The following is a 27,047-nucleotide window of genomic DNA, read 5'->3' as shown; positions in this document are numbered from 1 at the left end:
GCATGTATTTACGATAGAAACTATCGTTTGCATCTTCTTAAATTAGCCCAGTTTTACGTTAAATGTTGTTCTGTACCTGGGAATTCGTAAATGGGAAATCAAAGTTAGTGTCACTTTGTGTTAATTGCCTCATTTGCCCCGCTGAAGGGCACTATAAATAAAGATTCCCTTAGGACTACCCGTGGTCTATCCGAAGAGCTTACATCGCAGTTTGTCTTGGCTATAGTTGATGTGCAGTCTAGACTAAAGCAAGAAGTTAGAAAAGATCACACTTTTACCATAATCTTTATTCGAATCAACTATTTTTAAAAAGTGGTAAATGTTAGTGATATCACTTCTACGTAAAATATACTTTTACTTTTTTATTTCTATGAAAATATACATTTGAGTATCTTCTCATCTATACGATTATTTATTCCTTTTATTCCTAATAAATCTAATATGTCAGTAATTACTATAATTAATTGTTATTTAATTTACAACATAAAATATTTTCAGCTTTGCTATTGCTAATTGCATTTTCCTTCATTTAATTTTTTATTATATTTATGTTTGGATCTCTTATCAATTTATCATTCATATATTTTATTACCAATAAAGATATCATAGTTTTTGTAATAATATTACTACATATTACGTTTTCAGTTCTCCACACAGCTAGTCGATTCCCGTTTCTGTTTGCAATATGAATATCAATTCGAGCATACGTATACACCAACAAGCGTCAACACGTTGAGAATTATACAGAAAATTACACATTTTTGTATTGAAGGTATGACGGGAACGTTTCAGTATATTAGATTAACAATTTGTGAAGTTAAAGTTCTCCATTGTGCTATTTTATTCTAACACCGTATCCATCCGTCTATTTTTCAGATCCCAACGAGTAATGCAACTACGAAATTTACTGTAAACACATGCATTATTACGAAGTACAAGCAAGCCGCGTAAGCTCATGTAAATTAATACGCGTGAAACAAGAAGCATTAGCGCGAATTTCACGCCAGTTTCACGTGAGTTTCGTTAAACATACATATTCCGTAATATTTTCGACGTGAAACATACGCATAGTACGTAGGATTACGTTCCGCGATACAAGTAATCAGAGTGTAATGATGAAAGCGCGATACCGTTATTCATGTCAAAATTACGAAGCGTTCGGACGTTCAAAGCGGAAGTATCAGCATGAATTTAATGCGGTACGCCCGATTTCCCATGCGTCTGCTCGCGCATGGAAATTTTCCTGGTGGAAAAACACGGTGGTGAAAACGCGAAAAGTCGGCCAAAGGAACCGAGCTTTACGACTCGCGATCATTTAACGTCCTCGTTCGAACGAGGCGGAGGCTGTAACACGCTGCAACGAAGAAACGAATAAATGGCTTGTTTATGTGCTAGAACGAAGGAAATACGAAAGACGCAGGAAAGGGTAGATTTATTGCGCCTGGGAGAACTTGAGATATTAGACAAGTTCCGATATTGTTTTGTTCTCCGCGAAATTGATCTGCTGGTTCGAGATTGTCTGCGATTGTCTGCGAGTTTACTTTTTTTAACGCGAGGAAGCTGAACGGCGAATGAACGTTTTCAAATCGTGTCGAATGGAATTTCAACATCATTGAAGTACGTGTAAATTAATAGATCAAATCGTGTCGAATGAAATTTCAACATCGTTGAAGTACATGTAAATTAATAGATCAAATCAGAAAAAATCACGTTCCATTTCTTCGGATGTCAAAGTCTGTTATTTAGTCTTTTGCATGGTCGCGCTGCCGCGATCAAATTCCGCCCTTTATTGCGGTTCTTGTCGTCGAGTTCTTGTCTCGTTCGCGTCAACGAGGCATTCATGTAAAGAAGAAAAGAAAAAGAAAAAAAACGTACATCGAGTAAAGTTTGACGTTTCAGGTGTGGCTACAAGTTTTCTGCGCAACACCGCGTCATGAGATTTTTACGACTTGCGATCGCGCTTAACGTCCCGATCCAGGCGCGCCGAGAGGAAAGGAAAAATGCACGAACAAATGGTACGGCTTCGTGTACTGCAACACGACAGTGGTGCCGGAGGTTTGCTGAAGGGGGTGGACGGATAATATACGAGCCCGGTGTCACCGTGTTTACGAGCGCGGGCGACGCAATCCTACCGAGTAAAGGGACGGAGTAATGCCGTTAAATGAATTTGTAATTCATAAGACACCCCGAGAGAGGCGAACCAATGTGTCCCTTCATATTTTGCGTGGCTGGCAAATTGCGCGGGCTGTTCGCGGAAAGGGCGGATGGAGAATAACGTCTTCTTGTTTCACGGTGCGCGCGCGCGCATACGGAGACGTTAGCTTTGTTACGAAAAATTGCATTATGATAATGCCGCGAAAAATCTTTCCCTCGCCGCGGCACGAAAATCGCGCTATTTGCATAGAAACCCGCTGCGTTTCAGCCCAGACACGTCGTAAGGGGTAATGTCCTGCCGTTTTGCATTATCACGCGGCGAGGATTGCAGATTGCACGCGTTCGTGTGCGATATCGCGCGAGGTGTCCCTTTTTCGTACTTGTTTCGCAGGATGGGAATTATGCAGGGTGTCGTAATTACGTCGAATACGGTTTTGGTATGCACGGCAAACCTCCTTTCCCGAGTCACCGCCATCCCCGGGTCACGTTTTCACGTAACGGAAAATCTTCTATCAGAAACGCACGCTGGTGGCTGGTGTGTGAGACGCTGGCGTGAACTTTCCTCGCCACTAAACCCCGTGTTTCTCACGATACGATCTACGACATTAATGAAAACTTCGTCAACCCATTAGCCCCCTTCTAGCTGGCTAGTGACGCCACGACGGAGAGCCTTTTGCGTCACGGCATTCCACGAGACGCGAGCCTTGATGATAGTACGCGGTTGGCAAAGGGAAGCAGATCGAGCTTTATTTCGCTCACAAAGGCCAGTCGTCGAAGGAAATAATGAAGGCAACGACGAGGACTCATTGTGAACTGTTCCCGGTGGAACGATCGCGCGCGCGTTCGGTGGAACTTTAATTAAGTCACAAAGAATTTCGCAGCTACCGGATGAGCGTGGTGCAATTTTATTACGCGTGACGAAAACTCGGCTCGTTTAATACGACTTTAATGCAGCGTTCGACGCGCGATTGGCGGAAGGGACGTTGCTCCTTAAGTCGGACAAAGTGCATTAAAAGAATCGATCGGGGGCCCACGGCGGCCGTCATGACGCGTCGACTTTCCATGGTGATGACGGATATATGGGGAGTGGAACTTCGGAGCGTTAAAGAGCTTTACAGCTCGCAACTTGATCGAACTTCATTCAAGGGGAATGAACGCTAAATTATTTAAACCGACTTTGGATGGAAGCGCGTTTAACGAGAAAGAGAGGGGATTGCAGTTCCTGCAGAAACCCTCATTTCGCCATGAAGTCTTGAGTGGATCGTTGGGAAATATAACGGGTAGATATGCCTCGTTTTATTTCTTTTTTCTTTCTTTTTTTGAATGAAGCAATTTTATAATCGGCAAATCTCTCAAGCGATAAATCCCTGCTGCCAAATGTGCAATACTGTTTCCGCTTCACTCTCTACACAATATATTTACACATTGATCCGGAAGTGCACTCTTCTCTCTTCTCTCTGGTAGGTAATATATTTCTTTTTTCGGCTTTTCTAGTAAAAAACCATTTATTTTTCTTGAGAGTTAATTCTCTTGACTACAAATTGTAATAAGCTCTTTAAAAGTAACAGTTATTTTGATGGAGCTGTAATTATTCAATAGTTCGTTAGATTCTTATTCTTTTGTTGTGCAATAACATCCGAAATCAATCTATACAATGAATTATACAAATAACAGAATCGAGGAAGAATGTCCAGAAAATCCAAGCGATATTTAGCGACCTTTTCGCACTAAATACATAGTTAAGGGCATATCACTTCTATGCGGAGAACGCAATCACCATCATGGGTTGTTTGCCCTCCCACCGTGATCACGAAGGTGGTAGTGAAGCTGATCGCAATGAGGCGGTACGACGGTGCGAGACGGAGAAAAATAGGGGGACACGCGCACGAGAAGAGAAACCTTACTCGAGTAACGGAGTCTGAGTGTCTGAAAATGCTGACGGCACTGGCTCTCTTACCCTTTCGAGAGGTACCTTTCGCACGTAACGAGGAGAGCATTCTCGAAAAGGATCGAAACGAAGGAGTTCCGGAATACGGAAGGTACTCTTTTCCGTCGAAACTCTTCGTGACTTCCTTCGCACTTCATGTAATTGCACATCGAGAAGTGTAGACCATTCGCGATTACATATTGTGTAACTGTTCTTCTTTCAACTGTTGCGATTAATGATATATTGTTCTTGTGTATTTTCGCTTCTTTCAGCTTGCTCGCGCACGTATAACGTAAATTATAGCGCAAAAATACGAAGCGCGTAAATACGCAAATAATCAATCGAACGAATGACAACTTTAATTAAACAAATGTTTTTTAATTTAATTAAACAAATGTACAACTTTTATTTAAATCGCAAGTTATAGCGTGTATTAAAAGAGAAAAAGATAGAGAGAATTTGTCAACAGCAGATCGATGAAATGAATTAAAATTTACAATGTGCAGGAGCGCATTGAAATATTCAGGAGATACAGATAGGTGTCTCTAGTTAAGATTTAAAATGGAAACGAGAAGACGGCGGGGTGCGTTTTCTTTCACCCCCTGCATCGCGACGGTCGTCCCATCATAGCCGTCGCGATAACAATATCTCCGGCGCAAATCTTCCCGTCTCGGGCGGCATTACGCGACCGATATGGTCTTATCATTTTCCCGGGGACGTTTTTCCAAGCGCGTATTTCCGTTCGAGTAGCCAATCAGCCGTCCCATTGTGCGCTTTTACGACGTCGTCCTTGTCGAAGTGTACCGTATTGTCACGGCTACGACTGGCGGTTTCGTTTCGTTTCATTTCGTTTCGTTCCTCGGGACGAAAGAGTCTCACCGCGGATGTTGCGGCCTGCAGAAAATGGATACCCCGCTGTCTTTCGCAATCGACACGTGCTCCGAGGGTAGACACGTGGGAAAAGGAGCGAACGCTCGGCTCGCGCTCGCGGTCCAAGCGAAGGGATGCACCTAATGTGATTGCACTGCAGATGCACCCCTCACACCGGGGACAATGCCTCGAAAAGATGGAGAAAATCCTACTCACGACCTAACTCAACGACCTACAACCTCGACCAAATAATTCACGTCTCTCGCCCGGGCCCGGAAACAAATACGCGCTCATCGTTTTTCCCCGCACTCCTCCGTTCTCGCCCAATGGTGCATGAAACTTTCACGGATCGCGGTATACATCACGACGGGATAAGGGACCCGGAGCTTCCGGGGTTCCGGGAGATCGCCGAAAATCGTGGTGCTCGAGAGAGGACGCGTGAGGGCAGACCTTCAGGAGGCTGCAATGCTGTTTCATTGGTGTGCGCGAAATCGGCGATGAAACGAGTACTCGACGATGTGCACGAGACGCATCGGTGAAATGCGCGCACTTTCGTTATTCCGTGGAAACATCAAGTGCAGCGTGTGTCGAGGACGTGTTATGGGCGCATTCGTGGAAAATACGCTGCTGCATTTGTATGCGCCAAACGTCTGCAACTTTACACTCCATTCCTGACGTAACACGGAGGACAAATAGTTGGTGAAACAAACATGCTCAGTGGAGCACAGCTGCAGTGCGCAATAATAAGTAATAAAGCGAAACGTGTGTCTTTTCGTATTAATAACGTCGTGTTAAGAGTCAGTGCGTCAGTCAGAATAAATTTTATTGACTTCCTTCAAAATGCTACTAATCATTATCTTCTTCCAATGTATATTTTATTGATATAGCTTATCTATTTTATATGCGATATACACACACTTGAATATTTTGCATTCGCGAATTCTCCGTGACAAAGTTTGTTTAGATTGGAATTAAATAAAAGTTTCTCAAAAATTCTATTTGAGCTGCATATATTATTTCTCATTAAATATCTGATACCGGCGTCAAGTGGAATTGCGCGCAACGTTATAATTCCCTTGACCATCCATGCAGATGGTGATTAAATACAAGTGCGTTTGATCAGAGATATCCAGTCTGTGCGCGCGGGCCTGTTTGATATAAATTCTCTGCCTGATGCATATCGATGTCGCGGCAGCGTGCGACAAGATTAATCGTTCGTACAAGTTAACACCGCGCGGACCCATGTTCTCTTCCCAAAGACGCTCATTCCGCTTGATCGATATGCATTCTATTTCTCACGCTGCACTCCGCTGCCTTCCTTAGACGCTACTCACGGCGTCGAAAAACAAATCGTTCCGTATTATTGGGCGAATTCGCAAGAGCGATACGCCCTGCTTACAAATGCGGTAATAAAATTTGTCTTCCCCTCCAACGCCGTCGCTTTTTCAACCCCGCTTTACACCTACTCGCAACCTCCTGTGTACTTGCGCTTTCTTTTTTCTTGCTCGCGTCGGCGCGCTTTCTTCATCGCTTTACTTGGGACTGCTCGCGGGCTTTGTACCTCTTGAAGAGTTTACTAATAGGAAAAGTAAAATTGTTTTTCTCCATGGTAGCCGTGCAATGACTCTTGGACCTCCTCCCGTCGTTCGCATCCTTTGTCTAACTCCCTTCTGCGCTTATTTTCCGTTGTTTTCTCGATAATCAAATCAAAATTAATTGCAACAGATCGCGGAAATAATTTACAAAAGCGGACGATAATCCTCTTTTAGGAGATGTAACGAACTGTAAAAGGCATTTAAATACTTCTTGTGAAAAAATCGATATCTGTGAAAGTACGAAGTTTCCGAGCGACATTAAAGATCGGCTTTCAATATTGCATTGTTCAGCTATCGAAGATGTAACGGTTATCATCAAATAAACTTCACGCAATTTTATTCATGGTATTTATCAGTTCGTAATATTTACCATTTATTAATTGATGATTGCCAATATAGGTACAATTAAAATACAACTCAATTGCGAGGAATAAATGGAGATTATTAATAGAAATAATTCAATCAGAAACATTGAAAGGAAAAGTACAAATATGAACAATACTACTTAATTAGATAATTAACTAAGTAATCCAAGTCACGTCTAGACAATATAGATATTGTAATGATGTTTTAGAGAATTTTGTTTTTTGCTTTTTGTCAACTCTGCTCTAAAATTAATATACAACAAGCTATATTATGCTGTCGTAAATATGTGTTTAGTTTGATTCATCTATCTAGACGCGATCCGGATTATTTAGTAAATATAGTATAGATAAGCAAGACATAATAATGCTAGATCAAGATAGAGATAAATAGGAACGTACGAATAGAAAAACTAAACATGAAAGCTTGATCGATTGGAGGCGAGGCAGACAAGTACATCATCCGCTGGAAAAATGGTTCGTTTGATTTGTATTATAAATGGCGGTGGTCCGAATGAATATTGATTGTTTCACATTTGACATAATGGATGGTCTGCCAAGACGCCACAAAGAAACGTCTCTTGGAAAATAACGAGTACTAAGGAGATAGATGGTACACTTCAATCTAATAAGTGCACGCAGTGGCCATCTCGATATACATCGTTGCTCATTAATAATTCTTCTCGTGGGCTCTTCCACAGCACTCCTGCTGTATTCCTTCCATTTACTATCTCGGACCTCTATGAACTAGGAGGATACATTGATCCATCCGTTTGTTTTATTTTAATGTAATGCCGGCCACAAGATGGAACGGAATCCATTGCGCTCGTAGCGATTTGCGGAATTGCGTACTTCCTTTACGGTCCTAAGGATGACTCCATTATTCTGAAAGTATAACTTTATCGTTCACCAAGCCTACCGTGTCACCAACTGAATCCTGTAGCACCCTACGTGACCCGCATCGGCCATTGATTCCTCCTGCGAATCTACTACCCTTCAACCATTTTCCCTTTTCCCTGGACTCCCAACCCACTGTCGCTGTTCGAAAAATCTCACGCTTCTTCCACCAAGTATCTATCAGGATAAACCTACGTCGCGAGCAGAAGAGTCTCATTCGTTATAGCGTAACGACCGGTTTAGGATCGGTAATAAGCCGGTCCGATACGTTTCCGAGATGAAATCGTCTTGATAGCGCATTATCATCGTCCCATTTACAAGAAACTCTCGTTTATTCGGCAATATTTAGTTGCAACAGTAGCAGCGGATAAATAATAATTGCGAATTTCTCCGCGGGTTTTTCCGTGACGCGCGTGCCTTGCGTAATTTTTCCGCACCTCGAAATCACTGCGTCACATACTCCGTATGATGCTAAAAAAAATACAAGACGGATTTATGAAGCACGCCAGTTGGCTAGCACAGTCAAAAGATTTCCAACAGCAGATGGCGAATGTCGGCGCGCCACGTCGAGCGATAAACTCCGTTGCGGCGCCATAACCACGTTGGACTTTCGCGGAAATTTTAATTTAATTAGGAACACCGTGGTCGAGGGTTAAGACGAAAGTCGGTATTTAACCGTGGAATTCAGTTAAGGAGTTTCTCTTAACTCAGTTACAGTTTTCAAGCAGCCGCTCGGCGTACTTATTGTTCGCGACATCTCGCACAAAGGTGCCCGAAACTGCGAGCACGCAGGGAACCCTGACGAACGACATTAGTCGCATACCTCGAGTTGTTGTAGTTTCTTTATTTAATAATATTGCGCTTTTTGAAAATTAACGATTCGTCATTAAATCTGAAGTTATTACTTTGGCCTTCAAGGCGTCCTGAATTATTTGCTTACTTCGTAGTTTGCTACTTCTGACCGTCTATTAGTTTCTCTTGTCACGCATATTACGAATGAATTGAATAAAACGGAATGGCACTTGGAGAACTTGTTGGGATTCTTTTCTCAAGGATTCAAAAATTTTTCCATCTTACAAAAATATTCTATATTCAGCAAATATCCTGGAAACCATGCATTTTCATAGGAAACCGTTATTCGCATCGATTTCTCTTTTATTTCTTATATTGAATTTTTAAAACGTTTGTTTCTCTTTTGCTTTTTAATTTGGTTTCTCTTTGGTAACCTATATCTAACGATAACGTTTGCACGCGTTTAATATTCAGAAAAATATAAATGTATAAAGAGAATACCGCTTGAGCGAATATTTCTTTGGAAATCGTTCGAGAATATTGCTTTCTCCCGCTGAGAACATTGAGAATAATTTTATACCGTTTTATTCATAGATTCTCAAGTGAAATTTTCTATGAAATAATAGCGATTCAGTTTATATTGATCATATTATATTGACTGAATGATTACGAACGACCTAACGCAGGCATGGATCAAAATGAGAATATGAAAAGGATAAGATTGAAGGCGCGCAAGGGAAATAAAAAAATGTAGAAAAATTCTGGAGCATGAAGAGCATGAAATTGCAAAAGATGGATAAATATAAAATCAGTACAGAGTAGGACAGGTATGTCGTAGCATCAAGAGATGCAGAAGCGGTTAGTTACACTTGGGCATCACGGATCCGATCTCAATGGTCTTGATCCTGTTCCCTTACCGTCGTAATTCAAACTTGCAGACTATCAGAAATGCATTGCGTATGGAATCACGCGCACCGTCGAGTCTGTCACAATAAAGGAGGGATTTACACAGTAACACTCGTAGCGGAAATGGAAGCGATTCGCGTCTTCGAACCCTGCTGCCTGTGATAACGAAACATCACGCCATGTCGAAATGCCTCGCAATCTGCCCTCACGCGAATATTTCGCCAATGTAAACGTTCTGCATATAAATGAGGCGTTGGGAATAATAGCATACTAAATCACGTAAATAAAAATAGCAATCCTGGAAAATCTGATTCTGCAATTGAAAGCCTTTGTACTTTTTTTTCAGGATGCATTAAAAAAGATTAGCACGTTCTTCAATAAAAAAAAAACTAGAAAATCCGCTGAACTATTAAATCGCTAAGCGCAAATCTGAAAGATAAGAAAATTAATTTGGAAAACGCGAAACACACATAGAAGTAGGTGCATAAAATTACGAAAGTGCGGGTGACAATCTGACACATTGGTCGAGATATAAAATAACCGCGCACATATGCGGTCGAAGGTTGAGAGCTGTCATATCCTGTATCGGGCGCGAATATTTTATCGACCACTTGCAGGACAGGATTTAATAACGGAGCTATCGACTCCTTCGCGATACGGCCGAATGACCACGCTAATACGCTCGTTCGCCAATACGCCAGATTTCCCGCATGAATCGCCGACGATATGCGCCGGTTTTGTTTTATTGCCGTGTAGCGTGAGTGCAGATGGACGATCCAAACGCAAAGCGAAACTTTTCTCACACCTTGCCGTGCGCGCCGCATTTCCGCCGATCGCGTTCGCATCAATGAACGAGATAAAATCTTTTTTTAAAGGCCGAGCCGCGCAGCACGGCTGCTCGACGATTTTACTAGCCGCAAAACGCAGCTTTCGCCCGCCGCCGAGTGATGTTCCCAGCTTTTAGCCACGGCAAAAGAACGAAGCGAACAGGTGCGGCACTTTTTGTATTAACTGGATTGCGAATCGTAGAGGAGTACTTAATCCTTTAACACGGTATTTGTGTCCGATTGTGTGCTATTCAGCTAAGCTCTGAATTTACCAATCCGCGACGCTGTTAATTCCACACGACGATTATTTGCACAAGCTACATATAAAATATAATATATAAAATATAAAATATGTAAGTACAAAGTATAGTTTTTATTATGGAGGAGCATAAATTCCTTGGAAAAATGTCTGTGCTTCGCGAGTGATGCACAAATTTCTCTCTTACCCATTCACATCTGTCTTTCGCGAAAACTGGAGTTATACGGTGTTGTCAGATACCTGAAGATAAACCTTCCCAACGGCTTCATGAAAATTTCCCCAAATTCATGATATCTTCCGGAATATATTCCACCTCGGAATATATTTGTGATCTTCGTAATAAATAATACAATCGCATTTATCTTTCCCGCGTTTTTATTACCGTTTACCGACTTTCGCTGACAAATTCTGACATTTTGTTCCATATGTATCATAATAGGATTTATTATCAGGAAGAATTTGATATTTCCCTGCTCTTTACGCTTTATATCGTTTTATAATATTTCCCTTCACACTTTCCACGAAATTTTATTTTTCTCCTTTCTCTCTAAAAATTTCTATATCATATACATAAGCATTACAGAAATGCTAGCAAGAAAAACAAAACTTTGTAAATTTATTTCTCAAAAGTCTTCAATTAAAGAAATATCTCACAACATTCTATGACTTATATTTATCAAGATTTTATTAAATTCAAAATCCCTGAACACGCATTCCCAGTTTAACGACTTCGTAAGCAGAAAAGCGCAGTGTCTCAAAAAACACTTGCTTCATGAGAATGGGAATTTTAGAAACTTCGACCGGTTACTTCGTCTGCTATCTTTTCGGCAGCGGTATATTTCATCGGGCATAAAGGCTGCTCCGCGATACCGTGTGTCCAGAGGCAGACGATGTGTACGGCCCTGAATGGACAATGGCCTTAGAATCGCAGATTTATGGGGAAACTTTTCCTCCGGCTGCGGGGGGCCGCCATCCCGTTTCCTCTGGTTGGCGGAACTCGTTGCAAAGAAGTATTATTATCGGCACAGTGCCTGCGCGAATATGCTGGAACGTGCTTCCACTTCCGATCACGCGCGTTATCGCAACAATGCGTACGTTATACCGCGGACATTTATTATCGGCGTGGCGGACCTCGGATGAGGAGGATCGCTCTCCTCTCTCCTTGTCCCTCTCGGCGAGAGTGCGCCAGATTAAATCCAGCCATTCGTAATGAATGGCCCAGTTAAATACGCACGTACGAAAAAAATGTATTAAACGCAGCCCGCTTCCTCTTCCTCTCCATCCCTTTCCTTCCCTCTCCTCCCCTTTTTCCCGCCACATCGCAGATTATCGCGAGATCCTCTTTGCGTTTATTTCGTTTATCGAATAAAGGGAAATCGCGCCTGAAATAACGGCCATTATTAATAAAACATGATACAAATAGCTTTAGGCATATAAGAGGCATATCATTTCGTATTATTCTCCATAATCTTTTATCTTTTCAGTCGATTATGCAAAAGCCTGGAATGAGCGCCACCATGAATGTGTGCAAATGGCTCGACGCATTTCAATAAACAGCGGCTGCGCCGTATTCGCGAATTCGAAATTAGGAAAGTTTCGTCTTTCTATAACGCGACCGGAATTGAAATCGGAAAAAGGTTATCTTGATTTTGCATCAGTAATCGCAGACCTTGCGATTTTTCCGTTTCTCCGCCATGCATTCTCGTCGACTCCATCGATTTCACGATCCACACTGTAACGACGCGGTCTCGCTTCTGCTCCTCGTTAATTTCGCACATCGCGAATTGCAGCGTCGTAGCTTTTAGTTCTTGCTATCTGTGCGGCAAGTTTTACTATGTGAAAGCTTTTGCGGAGAATATTCCGCGGAAGACGAAAGAATTTTGTATTGAGCGCAGTGTATGTTGGATCGATGCTTCATGCTTTTAGAGATTGTAGTATGATATATCTAGTCAAATAGCATTCAGGAAATATCAGAATATTGATGTACTATGTGTTTTTCAAAATTATTTAATATTATAGAAAATTTATAATTATACTTGATTACAACGTTCATGCAATGCGATCAGTGGCGACAATCGATGCATCAATCATTCAATCAACAATAATTAAACGCAAAAGTAACAAATGGATCGACTCACCGGTCGCTGCGCATGCGCCGTCCGTCTCCGACGTTTTCCAGAACGCAGATTCAGCTTCCAAAATTACGCCGCATTTTCTCTGCTTCTCAGCTTTTCTTCTGACTGAAATCGAACGAAAAAATGACATCAACACGCTTTTGCTATTGCATTCGACAAGATGGCGGAAAATTGGAGAAATTTGCACGATTTACCTTCGAACAATCAAATGACTTCGCCACATCCACTGGACGCTGCGTCGTACAACCGAACGAAGCTGCGGATCGTCGGCGTGCTCGACCGATTGCTGCCGGCAGTTGATGCGGCACAGTTCACTCGATGACGCGACGCTCGATTGCTTTTACGCGCGCGATTAATGAGCGCATTAAAAAGCGCATGGGCGCCTTTACGCCGAATCGGCCACTCGCGAGCGATGCGAGATGTAAATATTGCTCCCGTGCGTGCGCGGTGCGTGCCGACAACCGCAAATCGAAATATCACGACACAATCGATACACCGATTGAAAACGAGCGAATTCCATCGCCAAGTTGCGTTTCCGACACGCGAAATAATTCGGGCAATCGAAAAGATATGCCCAATATGGCGTTATTAGCTAGTAACGCTCGATAGCGCGATTGCATAGAAATTTAACGCGTTAACACCGACCTGCGTCGGAAACTCGAGTATCTCGGGAGCACGCGTCGACTTTTGCGCGTGATTTCAGCCTCCGCGATAGTAGAAACGCGATTTTTCCACGTTAACGAGAGCGCGAAAACGCGGCACGTCCGAGCACGATTCCGTTAACCGCCGCGACCGTCAAGACTGTGTTCGAGAATCGCAATCTCACAGATCGATATATCTCGATCTCGCGGCAGCGGCGGCTAATCGCGAATCGCATCATGGCGGGAATCGCGTATACAGATCGTTGGTAATCGTTCGCTTTTTTCTTGTAATTCATGTCGTCTAACATTAAGAAATGAATCATTATCGCATGCAAATATCCGGATTTCGATATCCGCGGCTGAACCATTTCTGTGTGCCCGGAAATCAGCGAAATTCCTCTTTGAGTATTTCCACACCGCGCCTTGCGCGGGTGGACGGCTTAACCTGGTTAAGGTTAAGGTATATGTACAGTGAGAGTGCAATTGGTGTATCATCGTTGCCAGGTACGCATCTTACTTCTTTGCAATTTTGTGACTATTTTGATTATTATACGTATTACACATATTTGATATTACGTATATTCATATTAATTCGTATTAATTCATGTATTCGTATATACATATTGCTAAGGCTAAGTCTGCAAACGCCGTGATATTATCGACAATCGGTTAATTCTTCCTGCGGTGCTACTTGACCTGAATTCTATAGTATTTTTTTCAATTATGAGCTTTTCTGCAATATCTTGTGCTTCCTGTTTTTCGCAATCGCAATGTTTGTTGAAAGGCAATGTATTTTCGTATCGTCCTTAATATAAGTTAGGACATATATATATATATATATATATATAATTATGTATCTAACCGATTTCTATGTATTTGCAATAAATTGTATAAATTATTTATAGATACTTTTACAGTTTAAAACCTTTTTTTATTTAAATTAATATCAATAAAGTAGATAAAATAGGTAGAGCAAGCTCTTTGAAGAGATACAGAAATGAAATTATTTAATTGAAAATATTTTCTATACATAATTTTATTAAAAATAATTATGCATATTACAATATGCTTATTATTACAACAATGTATATCGAACATACATAACGCGCTTCAATCGCACTAATCTTCGAAGCATCATTTTACATGCAACGTTGCACACGACTCAATTAAATTACGTAAGCTACAAGCTATAACTGCGCGCAGTGTGGCCTTTGATTTTAATATGTCGAAGTCGGCGAACCAAACAGTTTCATTTCGTAATTTTTGATGGTACCTCGAAGCATATGACCTTGTCATTTCCTTTTCGCAGTGCGTAACGTACGATCAATGCGACCTGCAAACAGATTGCAAAAGGATGTACGTAATATAGAATGTTTTTATACCGATTTCCGAGAAATCCCGATTGTAATTCTAAAGGTATTCGCGAATCGATCCAGCTCTTGTCACAATCTTATACATTGTACATTCCATGTATGCTCTTTTCCGTTGCTTTCGATCGCACGTTTCAAGTACGCCGAAGACGAGTATAATATAATCAATGCTTGTGCGAGTCATACAATTCAAATAATATATTTACGATATTTTAATCGATATATATAAAGCTCCTCACTAAAAATTGAAACCAAAGTCTAAAAAGATTTATCATTTAAACTTTGAAACATTCTGCATACAAATATGCAATGAAACATAAAAACAGCGAGGTAAATGCACTTATTTGCAAAGCAATTCTAATCGCTTTAAAAGTTCACGCATCACGCAAGTTTTTAGATTTAACGACGTTCCAGGGAATCCGAGAACTGATTAATTCAAGACATTACAAGTTCTTCGAAAATTTAATATCCCCGTGTAGATATTCTTTTAGAAGCGGGAAAGGGGAGAACTTGTCTCCCTCTCCGAATTTCAAATCAGCTAAGCGCGTAACGTCCCGCTGTCACTGTCGAGTGTTCGATGGTCTGATCGCGCGTGTCCTGTCGTATCAAACGTTTAACGTATCAAAAAATATCAGGCAATCGATCAGCAAACCGGTTCGAATGAACATTTGCAGCACGTAACGCGTAGAACGTTAATCTTACACGGCTCCACAGGTTTACATGGACAAACGGTCGATGCTTTACGACTGGTTTGCCGCGGAAGCACGGTACGTGCTCTCGGGTTGCTTCGATCGCGTTCACCGACAATGTTTCTTCGACGTCTCAACGCACGATCTAGAATTTGTTCTCTCGCTCGGTGCGTTTTCGTTTTTACGTACGAGCGTACCAGCTCGCGCGCGAAACTCCGTAAAAGCGCGTGCAATACGCGACACGCTCGATAAATTTCACAGTCCGGTCGAAAGTGCACGATAATCGCTCTCTAGCAGTAAGTAGCAAAGGGTTTTTGACATTGCGCACGAGCACGCGCGCCGTTTTACGGCCGAAGAGTAACGGGGGTTAATAACGCCACCCCGTAACAAGCGCGCGCGAGAACATGAAGAGGGCTGAATCGCGTCGCTTCTAATTATATCCAGTGCACTCGACTGCGATGCTTGTAACACGTAAACAGATATCGTTTCGATACCGGCAACGGCCGGTTTTTAATCTCGCTAATAATGGATGCACGAAAGCTATTAATAACGTTGTTGATGTCTATTAATGATGACGTTGTAACGGCGGCACAATGGCAAGATCGCTCGATAATTTCCTAATGAAAAACGAATACTTGAAAACGCAAATAATAAGGGATAAATTTTCGATAAATCCGTGTTTCTCAGCGCGCGCGGCCCTATACATCCAACTATAATATAAGAGCAGTAAATAGAACTTTATCGTGTCCTTTTTACGGCGCAGTAAAGAAATTATGATGCGTTAATATTGTAGCTCGCTTAATCCGCGAGATGACGGTTTTTATGATCCTCGGCCAGTCAGGCATTATTTTACCGTAACGACGTATCGGAAATGCGTTATCAACGACGGATAAGGTCCGTACGGAGGAGAGAGTCTATTCCGCTTTGATAGCCATCAGGTAGCTTTTAGCGGCGTAGTTCGTGGTAGTTCATGAATCACAAAGCGATTTCAGCAGCGCGGCCGCCACACTGCATGAGTTTCGTCATAAAAACGCGCTGCCGGCTAACACGCGCGATGTATCTGCAGTTTGTTGTTCGCTCGAATAGCTCGAATAGGTCCGTAATCGGTCTTTAGCGAGTACGAAAATGCGGTACCGAAAGAACGACTCTGCCACAGTAAAGGGCTGTTGCCGCATGTAGGCATCGTCAACAGCTACCCGCGCTCTTTATCATAAATTTTATGAGGCTAAGCTCCGCAAGGGGAGACGGGATTTATGCGTCGTCGTAACGGGCCACCCCTCAGGTAGATGCACCCTTCCAGGTACGCCGCACATTTACGAGTTCGAGAGAATTAAATGCAGACGGCGAACAATGGCGCCGCTATTTTGTCTATCAAATTTTTACGACTCTGATATATGGCCCTATCCCGCCGGTGGAACGAACTGTAGCAGCTCATGAGAGATTACATCTCTCCGAAAACACAATTATATCTACGTGTCTCCCTCTCTCTTTCTCTTTCTCTTCTCTCTCGTTCTTGATGAACGAGAGATTTAGGATTGGTCCGAAATTGAGGCAATTTAATCCCGCGGTCACGTACGCGCGCCCGCCGGAAAAATTCCTGCGCCGGCAGATCTGATTCGCTCGGTTTGTCGTTTTTGTTGCCTCAGCGGCGATTAGACGACGGCAATCGGGCAATATGCAAGTAGATAAAGCGATTGCGAGCGGCGTTTGATGGCGGCACGCACGGGCGTTATGCATCGCGCATTTTAACGCGCGGTCACATATTGGATCGTAAAACGTCGTTAGATATTCATTCGTTATTCGCACTCGATCGGCGCGCATCGTTTCCTGGCGGGACCGTTTCCTTGATCTTTAAATATCGTTTGCCCATGAAGAACGATCCATAAGCGCCGTTCTGTTGCTAACACGTTTTCCAACGTGCCTTTTTCTGATCCGCGCGCCCGTCCAATATTTTCGGACCGGATCGAATCGCGGCATTGGAATCGGATGATGCGTACGCACACTTTAAACGGCACAGCCGGCAGCAGCAGATGTATTTTTAATGCATTTTATGTAAATACAGTTCGCGAAATAAATTATGCCAACGGAGAAACACAAGAGTCGACCGTTACGTCTGCTCATAAGAAACTCGGCGCAACTTGAATGGATTAATTAGAGAGGGAGATATACCCGGAGAGAGAGAATTTCACTTTAACGAGTTTATCTAATATCTTTAGTAAATTCCTGCTGTAGGATTCTCATTTAATTAGAGGCAGGATACTAGGTAGGTACTAAACAAAACGTGCATTCCTTGTGAAAACAAACATTACTCCATTTTTTATACTCGCATACCCGCATAATGTAATATACAGCGCATTATACTCGCGCGTAATGGTAAGTAATCTCAACTGTCACGTCGTCAAAAGTTGCTGCTTTATTTTATATCCATTACTATGTCTGTAACATTAATATTACTACACGGCATTGCAATTAACTGCCAATTCTCTCGTCTCACAATGGACAATGGTCCATTCAATATTGCATTATTATTCATAATGATGCATGTCTCGTAATGCGTCACCTATACATTCATCGAGATTTCCGTCTCTGAATATTATTGGGGACATTTTCATCGACTAGTAGATATGTGTAAGCATTGTGTGTGTGTGTGTATGTGTATGCATAATATAAATTGGTGATATCACTGTTTTCCCTCGCAAAACGCTCGCATCTCGCAAAGCGACTCTCTCAACTTTTATTTAAATCCTAACTCCTGAAATAATATCACGTATCTGCGCAGTAAGACTTATGACATCTTACGACCAAAACTTTTCTTCACTGGCTTTTATTTTCCGAGGGTGCGCCTCGGAAGATAAAAGGCACCCTTGTCTTGCTGTTTGCCTCCCTTGACGGAGGGCGAAACAATTTTAGGATACAACAAAGAGTAGGAATAATCGATGCTTTATCGTATACAATAATGGTCATTAATAATCATGAGGCACCGACTTGAAGAAGCAAAGTGTTCGCAACTCGCATCAATATTTATTGGGATATAACATATATTCGTTATTAAAAATACTAAACAAATATATATGTTGCAACTCAACATTTAGAAAGATAAAAGCGTTTAAATTATCATTTCAATATTACACGTTTTGCTTCATTAATTATAACATAAATTTTATTGCAGCACCTATTTCCGCGAAACTGTCGCATATTGCATTGTGTCTATATCTCCAATCTATACTTTACAAATATTAAAAATCTAGTACGATAGTATCTTCGAATAAAATATTTTAGTTTTCATTGTTATTTATGAAACTCTGCAGAACATCTGTTTATAATCAATCGTGTTTTTATGTTTCAGGTAAGATACTCCTTGACTTTTATTTTGAGACTGGAAATGTAAGTGACATTCTATATTAATCTTTACAATTTAATCTCTAGCAGAAACGATAAGACTTATATACATCGGTTTGCTTGCATAAATCTAAGCAATCTTTTACAGACGCAGAATAACGTTTTCTTTTTCCACAAAAAATCATTCATGTCTCATGTGGTCCAATCGATCAACTGGCGACGTCTCGCATTTCAAAGTCCTATTCGCTCGCGCGATCTCGTGTTTTGTCCAGAGATTCCTTTATTTCCCGTTTAGATAGTACGACTGGAGCGAAATCGATCTCGTTACACGTTGCTCCGACTCTCCTCGTCATGCCGCCGTCACGGGTTGTGCGTTTTGTCGAGACAAGTGTCTCCGGGAAACGTGACTGGACGACAGAAGGAAACGTCCAGGAAATAAAGCCGGCGCGAAGGGTGGAACAAAAACGAAGTCCAACCCATCTCCCGTCCCGTCGTTGCCGTTGTCGCCGTCATGGTCGTCGTCGTCGTCGTCGTCTCCGTCTCCGTCTCCGTCGCCGTCGTCTCCGTCTCCGTCGCCGTCGTTGTCGTTGTCGACATCGTGGTTGTCGTTCGCGTCGTCGTCGCATCGATAAGTACAGCAACGTCCGGACGCAAGTCATTTCTTTACGGAAGTGAATAAAGCGTAAAGACGCTGCAGGAGAAATTTGTATAACAAGCGATCGCTATATGAGATGCAAATGTGTGAACGCGTAAGCAAACATTCCGCAGCTGAATGTTAGATTGAAAAGCTCTTCGGGAAGATGATGGACCACTTTCATCTTTTTCAATGTACGATCTATTTTTGCAAGCAACATTTTTGCATTAATATCGAAATTTGCAAGTTAGATAAATATCGATACAGTTACACATCACACGGCGAAAAGTTCATTCAAATATTCGAGTTCGTATATTCTCGTAACATGTCATTATAATACATGATAATATGCACGCGATTATAATTTATTATAAAATTTGCACATAATAACAATGCTAAAACCAAACACGATAACCAAACGCGCGTTATAGAGTAATAACGGAATAATGCAAATATAATGCAAACACATAGTATACACGTGAGACAACTGATGATACGATTATTAATATATCGTATATTGTGGATACAAAAAGAGTTTATCGGATACAAAAAACACGTTTTTCTTAAAATTTGCATTTTAATACTAACTTTGATATAGGCAAACCCTCAGGTTTCGATAACCGAAATTCAATTGGAGATAACTCGATGGAATAATCGAGATACGCGAAGTGGGAAGATAATTAACACCGCAATTTGATTCGATTGGAATTGAATCGTGGCTTAAGCTCGCCCACGAGTCCATTCCTCTGAATTTATCGGATCGTTTTCAACTAAGAATTTATAGTACGTTGCCGTTTTTGAGAGAGATAATACTGTTATAACATTTTTACTACAATAATTTTTATTTATATGCTTTAGTTTTTATATTTTTATACGCGGCATTACAAATGTTTGATGAGATTGCACATAAATTTTCTACACAGCAACATAAAATAAATGGTAGCGTATGAAGAGAAAGGAAAATTCCCGTTATTTTACAAGGATTAAAAATACATGTAAAAAATTTCATAATTCTGCTAATTTTCATAATTATTCCAGCAAGATGTATAATCCAATAATGAAATTAATGTGTTAATTAATTAAGCTTTTAGAAGATTAAATATTCTACATGCATTTTTCTAATTGCTACTCTCTATAAAATTTCTTCAGTGCAAATATATATATTGTAATAATATTCAACAACAAGTAATAAATTTGTTGTTTCTATAAATCATTCTTTAATTACCAGATTTAAATTTTTCGTTTATTAATCTCGTTAGCGCGAGATTCTTGCAGTGCAGTTTTTATATGATGCACACGAAGGACCCAAGTGTGCAAATTCGAGGACGCAAAAACGTCGTTTACCGTAGTATCTTTAGAAACCTTTGTAACGAACTGCTTGCCTTAACCGGACAACTTGTTCCGACGTTTGCTTAACTGTTTGCCTGCACTACTGGATACAACGAATGCTCAGACGGAAAATTGGAGACACAACGCGTCACGACTTCGTCTTCCTTTGTCGTCTCCCGGGAAAATGGGATGAGAGTGGAACGACGTGCCGCACGCTGACGCAAACCAAGTCCGCACTAAAATGCAAACCAGCCCCGCGATAAAACTCCGCGGTAGAATGTAAAAATAACAATGAATATATTCACCATCTGGCGTATGCAGCGCATCGCTTATCGCGGATGAGTTCCTCGAGAGCTTTGTTTATGCCGAACGCTCTCTCCGCGCCGCACTAATTCCGCACTCAGCTGCGGGATTCATTTGGATCGCTATATTTATGAAGATAAATACGAATTTCCGCGACGCTCGGGCGCTCGTCGTACCGACCGATTTAGGAAAACGAGGCGGGGGCTGAAAAGCACTTCTCGGCCGGGCGCGCCATAACGAACTATAGTACTCCCATGCACGGAGAAACGTAGCCGATGGAATCATAGATATCGCAGCAACGAGCCGAGGCACGTGCTTTTTATTCCGCGACGAACCGTTTCGCTGCGACGTGCTCTCGGAGAATTTACCGTAGATCGTTTCCCCAATAACGTTAAGGGCGCTACACGAGGGTGGGTGGTGACTGCGGGGCCTGCGACGAATCGTCGTGTCGCGAGACCGCACCGGTAGGGATTCATAAATTTTCTCTGAGGCTCTTCGGGAGAAGCGCACTCGCCGACTACCCCACCGACAGAACATGCCGATTTCGCGGAGTTGAAACGCGAATTGATCGAATCGTCGCCGATTATAAATCACTTTGCGATGACTTTTCTTAGCTCTTTCGCCTTTAACGTCGACTATTGTTGTCATCCGTGAGAGAGAGATGGTCTGTAGATTAAATATATCATTCTTTTATGTAATTCTATTCTGTTTTATGCTTGGAAAGTTATATCTTTAATATGAGTTAAAACATTGTAAACGAAGAACGTGATTCAGACATATAGTGCCAACGTTCTGTATTGCCGTACTTTCTTATAATATATATTAAAATTATATAATAAAAATTAAACGCGACATTTTATTTGGCTTGGAATTCACTTGAAATATGCATTGAACCGGAACGTCATGTCGATGTTTCAAGCTTTCTCGCTGCAGCGGAGCGATGCGCTCGCGGCATGAAATATTACGAGTGCAAGCACGGGGATGCACGGGGGTTAAGTTAAAGAGGCGGAAATCCGACTTAGGGAATATTTGGATTTTTCCCGACTAAGATACCGGGGTCAGCGTCGAGTGAGCCTTTTCATTCGCCAGGCATAGCACGGATAGCGAAACCGCAGGAAGCTGAACGTACGTAGTTCACGACTTCAGAGGTGCCTTTTCTTTATCGTGAATATTTCAGTAGTTTCGTTCGTTGTGGTGCTTTCGCGGGATACCGGAAGAACGCGGCGATGCACACCGGAACGAAATATGCTAGACGTACTTTCGACGTCAAAGCGGTGAGAGAGAAAGAGAGAGAAAGTCCTTGACCTCCCCGCGACGCTGCCTCATTGCTGCCGACTTTGATTTTTTATTCTGCCAGCTTTGATTTTACTTTTCGCGTACTCGCGTATGAGGATGAGAATCCCAGGCGTTCCGCGTTCCTCCGACTTACAGGAAGTATCTATCCTTGCCCTCCGTACACGCTTCGCAGAGCTTTATTTGCAAGGCGGATGATCCCGCTTAAGAGTCGAAGATTACTCTTAGACAGAATATGAGCTTTTACGTAAAATTCAGGATAAAAAGTATAAAGATAAGAAGAATATAATTTTCTTACATGACATTTATTGAAAGATGAATGAAGAAAATTCAAGAAAAGTATGATTTTTCCTGCATAAGAAATATAATTGCAGATACAAGAAATCGTTTTGTTAATTTTTATTCAGATACGTGTATCTAAACTTTTACAAAATTTTCAAATGTACAATATTATACACATACGTGAAATGTTAAACAATGTGTTTATTTATAAATTAAAGTGTAAAAGTTCAATATGATTGGAGAAAGTGAAACTTGAATTTTGTTCCATGGAATCCTACCAAACAATTAGTATACATGTGCAGTAAATATACAGTGTTCCGATGAGGAAAGGACGAAATTATTGTAACGGCATATAAGACCATCATCGTACTTTCCAATGATATGATGTATCGCCTTAAGCGCTAAAGTCTCCCTTATCATATTACGTTCAGTAGCGGAGCGGTTGAATGTCACAAGCGACTTAAGGAAACGTCGAGTAACTCAGTGCTTCTCCTTAATACGATCTGCTATCCTCTCTCCTTCCTTCCAGGTTGGCTAATTCTTGTATCATCCCTCTGCGGCATCGCCTAATACTGACTCTAATTGAATTAGCCAAGAACGTTCAGTTAAGCGGCAATATAACAGCTACGAGGAGATGCCATTTCTGTAAATCGGTTTACCATGCTGAATTTCGCAAATGCACGTTACGTTAATGGAAAGGATTTATTTGATAGTCAGATCACGTGTCGCTACGCTTTAATTATCCTGTTTAGCATCACATAAATGTAACAACATTATCGGATATTGAGGATCAATCAGTAAGTACGGTCTTCATTACGAAATATTTTAGGCAGATAAATAAGATGTAAAACAGATGTAAAGAGTAGAAAATTACATTCTGAGAAATAATTCTGGATAATGAATTCGGTAAACAAGCTAAAAAGCTGACGAGCTGGAGAGTATATTGCTACGTGATTGCGACCAGCCATGCTAGAATCATGTCGGAGCTACAAAACCTTTGCAGGCAAAGTGAAATTAAAAGCCAGATGGTAATTCCATGGAGTTTTAATACAGACTTAAGATTAAATCGTCCAGTAATACAATGTACTCTTGCAAATCTTACTTGCAATCTCTCTTCAACGTGCGGACGTATGTTCGTGAAAGCACTAAAGGCATGAATAAATCAAATTCTGCCGTCGTGAGTTACACATATACTCGCGAGCATCTATAACGATGAGAGAATATATAACTGCCTGTTAAAGTGGTTCCAGCTGTAACCTAAGGGACACAATATCCATACTAAGAGGATTGGTCACATACATTATCGTCGAACGTGAAGTTTCATTATGTATATCAAATTGGTAGTTGTCTTACGTAGGAATATTGACAAGCCGGAAGTTTTATTAAAATACGCAATTAATAAATAATATAATATTTTCGTGATTTATTATTTAATGGCAATATCATTCATCTCGCTTACCGCATAGCGCGGAAATATGGTACAAGATCACTTAAAATTATCTTGTATTAGTGTATTTGTTAATACTAATTGAAAATGAAAAGTGATATTAATGTTTTTTTTTATCCGCGATTTGTTTACAGAATCGTGCGTAACTCTCGCGTAATTCTTGCATGGAAAGACATATAATACAACCTCTTGTATTCTTCGGACTTTCTGTCAAACTTCACTTCACGATGTCGGCTTCGGCAGCTTTTTCCCACGGCGTGGAAGAAAGATTTGTGACCAGCGATATTGAAAAGCGCAGAACGCTTTCAGCCGCAGAAGCTTTTCCCGCTTCGTCGCCCATCTCGTCGCCCATCTACTCATTCGTTCGCCTCCTGCGTATGCCGATATAAACCTCTCGCTTCGATATCACTTCTTCCGTTGTCTGATCTTTTTCCTATTTTCCCTCGCCGTAATGAATGTCCGGTCTGTCAGCATGCACGCTATCAACCGGAACGGTTCATTAAATTTCGCACGTAATTGCGCGCGCGATGGAATCGTGGATCACGATCTTCAATCTGTTTTATTATAGATTTAGCCATGAGCCGCGAGAATTCATAATTCGCAATGGTTGCCATGGTATTCGCGTAAATAAATTAACAGAGCTCGATTAAAATTCAGACACACCAGTGTGCCAGTTCCGATGAATTCTATATGGCGTTTGCGCATCATAGCGTATTCCGCTATTTTCCGCGTGATAAAAATTTATAAGCTGAAACGATTAATTGCGTCGCACTCACACACGTATATATTTTTTAATTACCAATGAGTAAAATTAACGAGCAGAAACACCGCCGTTCCGTGTGAACGTGAGAACGTGTACACCAGAATTGAAAATTTAATATAATTTATAGTCTAAAGGCACATTGTGCATTTTTTATAGTATTACCGTTCTCTGTATCCATTACGATATTCTTCATGACACTTGTGCGGTATCTTTATCCTGCTCGCATATGCGAATTAGTCGACTCTTTAAGCTCGTGTTAATCCGAGAGTAATAAGAACAATTTACCGTGTGTGACCTCACGATCCACTTTAAATCAGAGCGAAACACCTTCGGGCATGAATTAATTCGATTCCTTTACTCAACGTAATGACCGCGCTGACCATCAACGAGATTGCGACCAAATCCCTTTGGCCCGAGGCGATTCGATTGATTATGTTCCCATGTCCTAGAGCAACATACATTCTTGTAGCTTGCATCATAATTACAAATAGTTACTTTATTAACTAATTTACAGTAAATTGAAAACTAGTTTATATATATATATATATATATATATATATATAGATATAGATATCGATAATATATGCAGATGAAAATCAGGATATGGAAACGCTACCATTTCTGAAAGAAAAAAATTATTCTTCTTCCGTATCAGTTCACAAATGTTTGCTGATTAAATAAATATAATTGGCGCGCGCTATTAATATACACACCGTTTGCGCTGCATAAATAAGTAAGCTACTACAGTTTATTACCTCATCATTTATTAGCGAGTAAATGTTATTTTAGTCTCTCGCGATATTGCTCCTGCAACACACATAATCAGCATCATTATCATGTACGCATTATTTATGCATTTCCGACGATTTTCGTGGTGATTTTGGCGCATTAGCAACGCGCAGCTGCAACTGCTGCAAGAAGGATCATAAAAACAAAACAAGCGCGAAAAGAATGACCGTCGGCTAGCCAACGAAATTGGTAGCAGGTGAGAAGTGCCGAATCGTACCAGAGACAAATCACTGGCTGAATACGCGAGTTATTTTTATTGCCTATGCGATTGCGAACGGTCGTGGAGCATCGCTTCAGACCGTAAACGAATAAATCTGCTTCCGCGATTTTATTTTATTCGCAATTGCGTCGCGTGTCGTCCAAAACATTATAGTCTTGATATTTACTCGATGCTGTGATATTTTACCTTTTTTAGCGACAGTTCTACAGTAAAATACGCGTTACATGTTTTATTCTAGATTTCTTGTTAAAATTTCCAGATTACGTATATGATATCAATCCTCTCGCAAAATAAATGCATCTGCATCTATCATTTAGTAACAGGAGATGATTTATTGTTGCTAGTTATTTTTTAGGTCTCTGATTCGCTATTGTATAATAATATAAATTTTCTTATACGCGGGAAGCTTGTACAGCTGCTCAAACGAAGATGATTCGTTTCAGTATTTCTGTATTCGCAGTCACACACACACGAAGGAAAAACTTATGAGTTAGGTTCATCAGACATGAACCGATTGCATTAACTTCTCGATGGTGAAATCATGCTGGTGGTGACTTGGTACGAAGCCTGGTGAAGCTCGATACGTCTGTTGTAGCCGGTGATGCGAAAAGACTGCTAGAAATAAAGATCAGCCGACGTTAGGAATGGCGAACTCACGACGATACTTCGGCAGGCTCTCGTCTCGCGTATATCGCCAGCGAATGTCAGGAGCGATTTGGGTCGCTGGCTCGAATCGAATCACAGGACTTGGAGGTTGAGCCTGTCGAGTGGTGGCGCCGACAGGATCTGTCGACGGTACCATGACGGTTCCTGTACATGCCCTCGAATAATTACGCACGACTGCACAGAGAGGATCTTTGCCCGCGGTCCTCTCATCCTGATGTCCTCTCGCCCGCTTCAACTTGTTCATCCTTCGATTTCTCTTTCCCTGGTGCTTGATTCGATTCTTTCTCTTTTCGCTGAACACGCCATCGACACCGAGAAACTTCATGCTCTTTGACTTTCTCGTTCATCGACGAGTGGTTTGAATCTGAAAGTACAGCACGAAGTGAGTGCAAATTAAATTTGATCCTGCCAGTAGATTTGGGACTTAAGGTGTGGCGTACGTTCGCAGAATTAATATCGCGGTGATAGCGAACAATCTTTCTTACAATCGCACAGTGTGACAGCTGCATCACAAGATTATTCATAAGACGCCGAGGTATTAGGTCATTAACTAAGTGA

At 41.3% G+C, this 27,047-nt stretch overlaps 1 protein-coding gene and 1 long non-coding RNA gene across 2 annotated transcripts in view; one reads left to right on the top strand and one right to left on the bottom strand.

The window, feature by feature from the left end:
- The window catches only part of LOC105281158, a 316,155-nt gene that overhangs the window by 233,216 nt on the left and 55,892 nt on the right, over positions 1-27,047 (top strand). The window lies entirely within an intron of this gene.
- Positions 394-13,457, bottom strand: LOC109611080. The gene is made up of 2 exons (XR_002193409.2): positions 12,919-13,457; positions 394-12,829 (listed from the first exon to the last, which is right to left on the bottom strand). It is a non-coding gene; the product is annotated as an uncharacterized LOC109611080 (long non-coding RNA).

Source organism: Ooceraea biroi, chromosome 5 (genome assembly GCF_003672135.1).
Source record: "Ooceraea biroi isolate clonal line C1 chromosome 5, Obir_v5.4, whole genome shotgun sequence".
Taxonomy (NCBI): Eukaryota; Metazoa; Arthropoda; class Insecta; order Hymenoptera; family Formicidae; genus Ooceraea; species Ooceraea biroi.
Note: the sequence above shows the minus strand (reverse complement) of the source record. Positions and strands in the feature narration are given on the sequence as shown.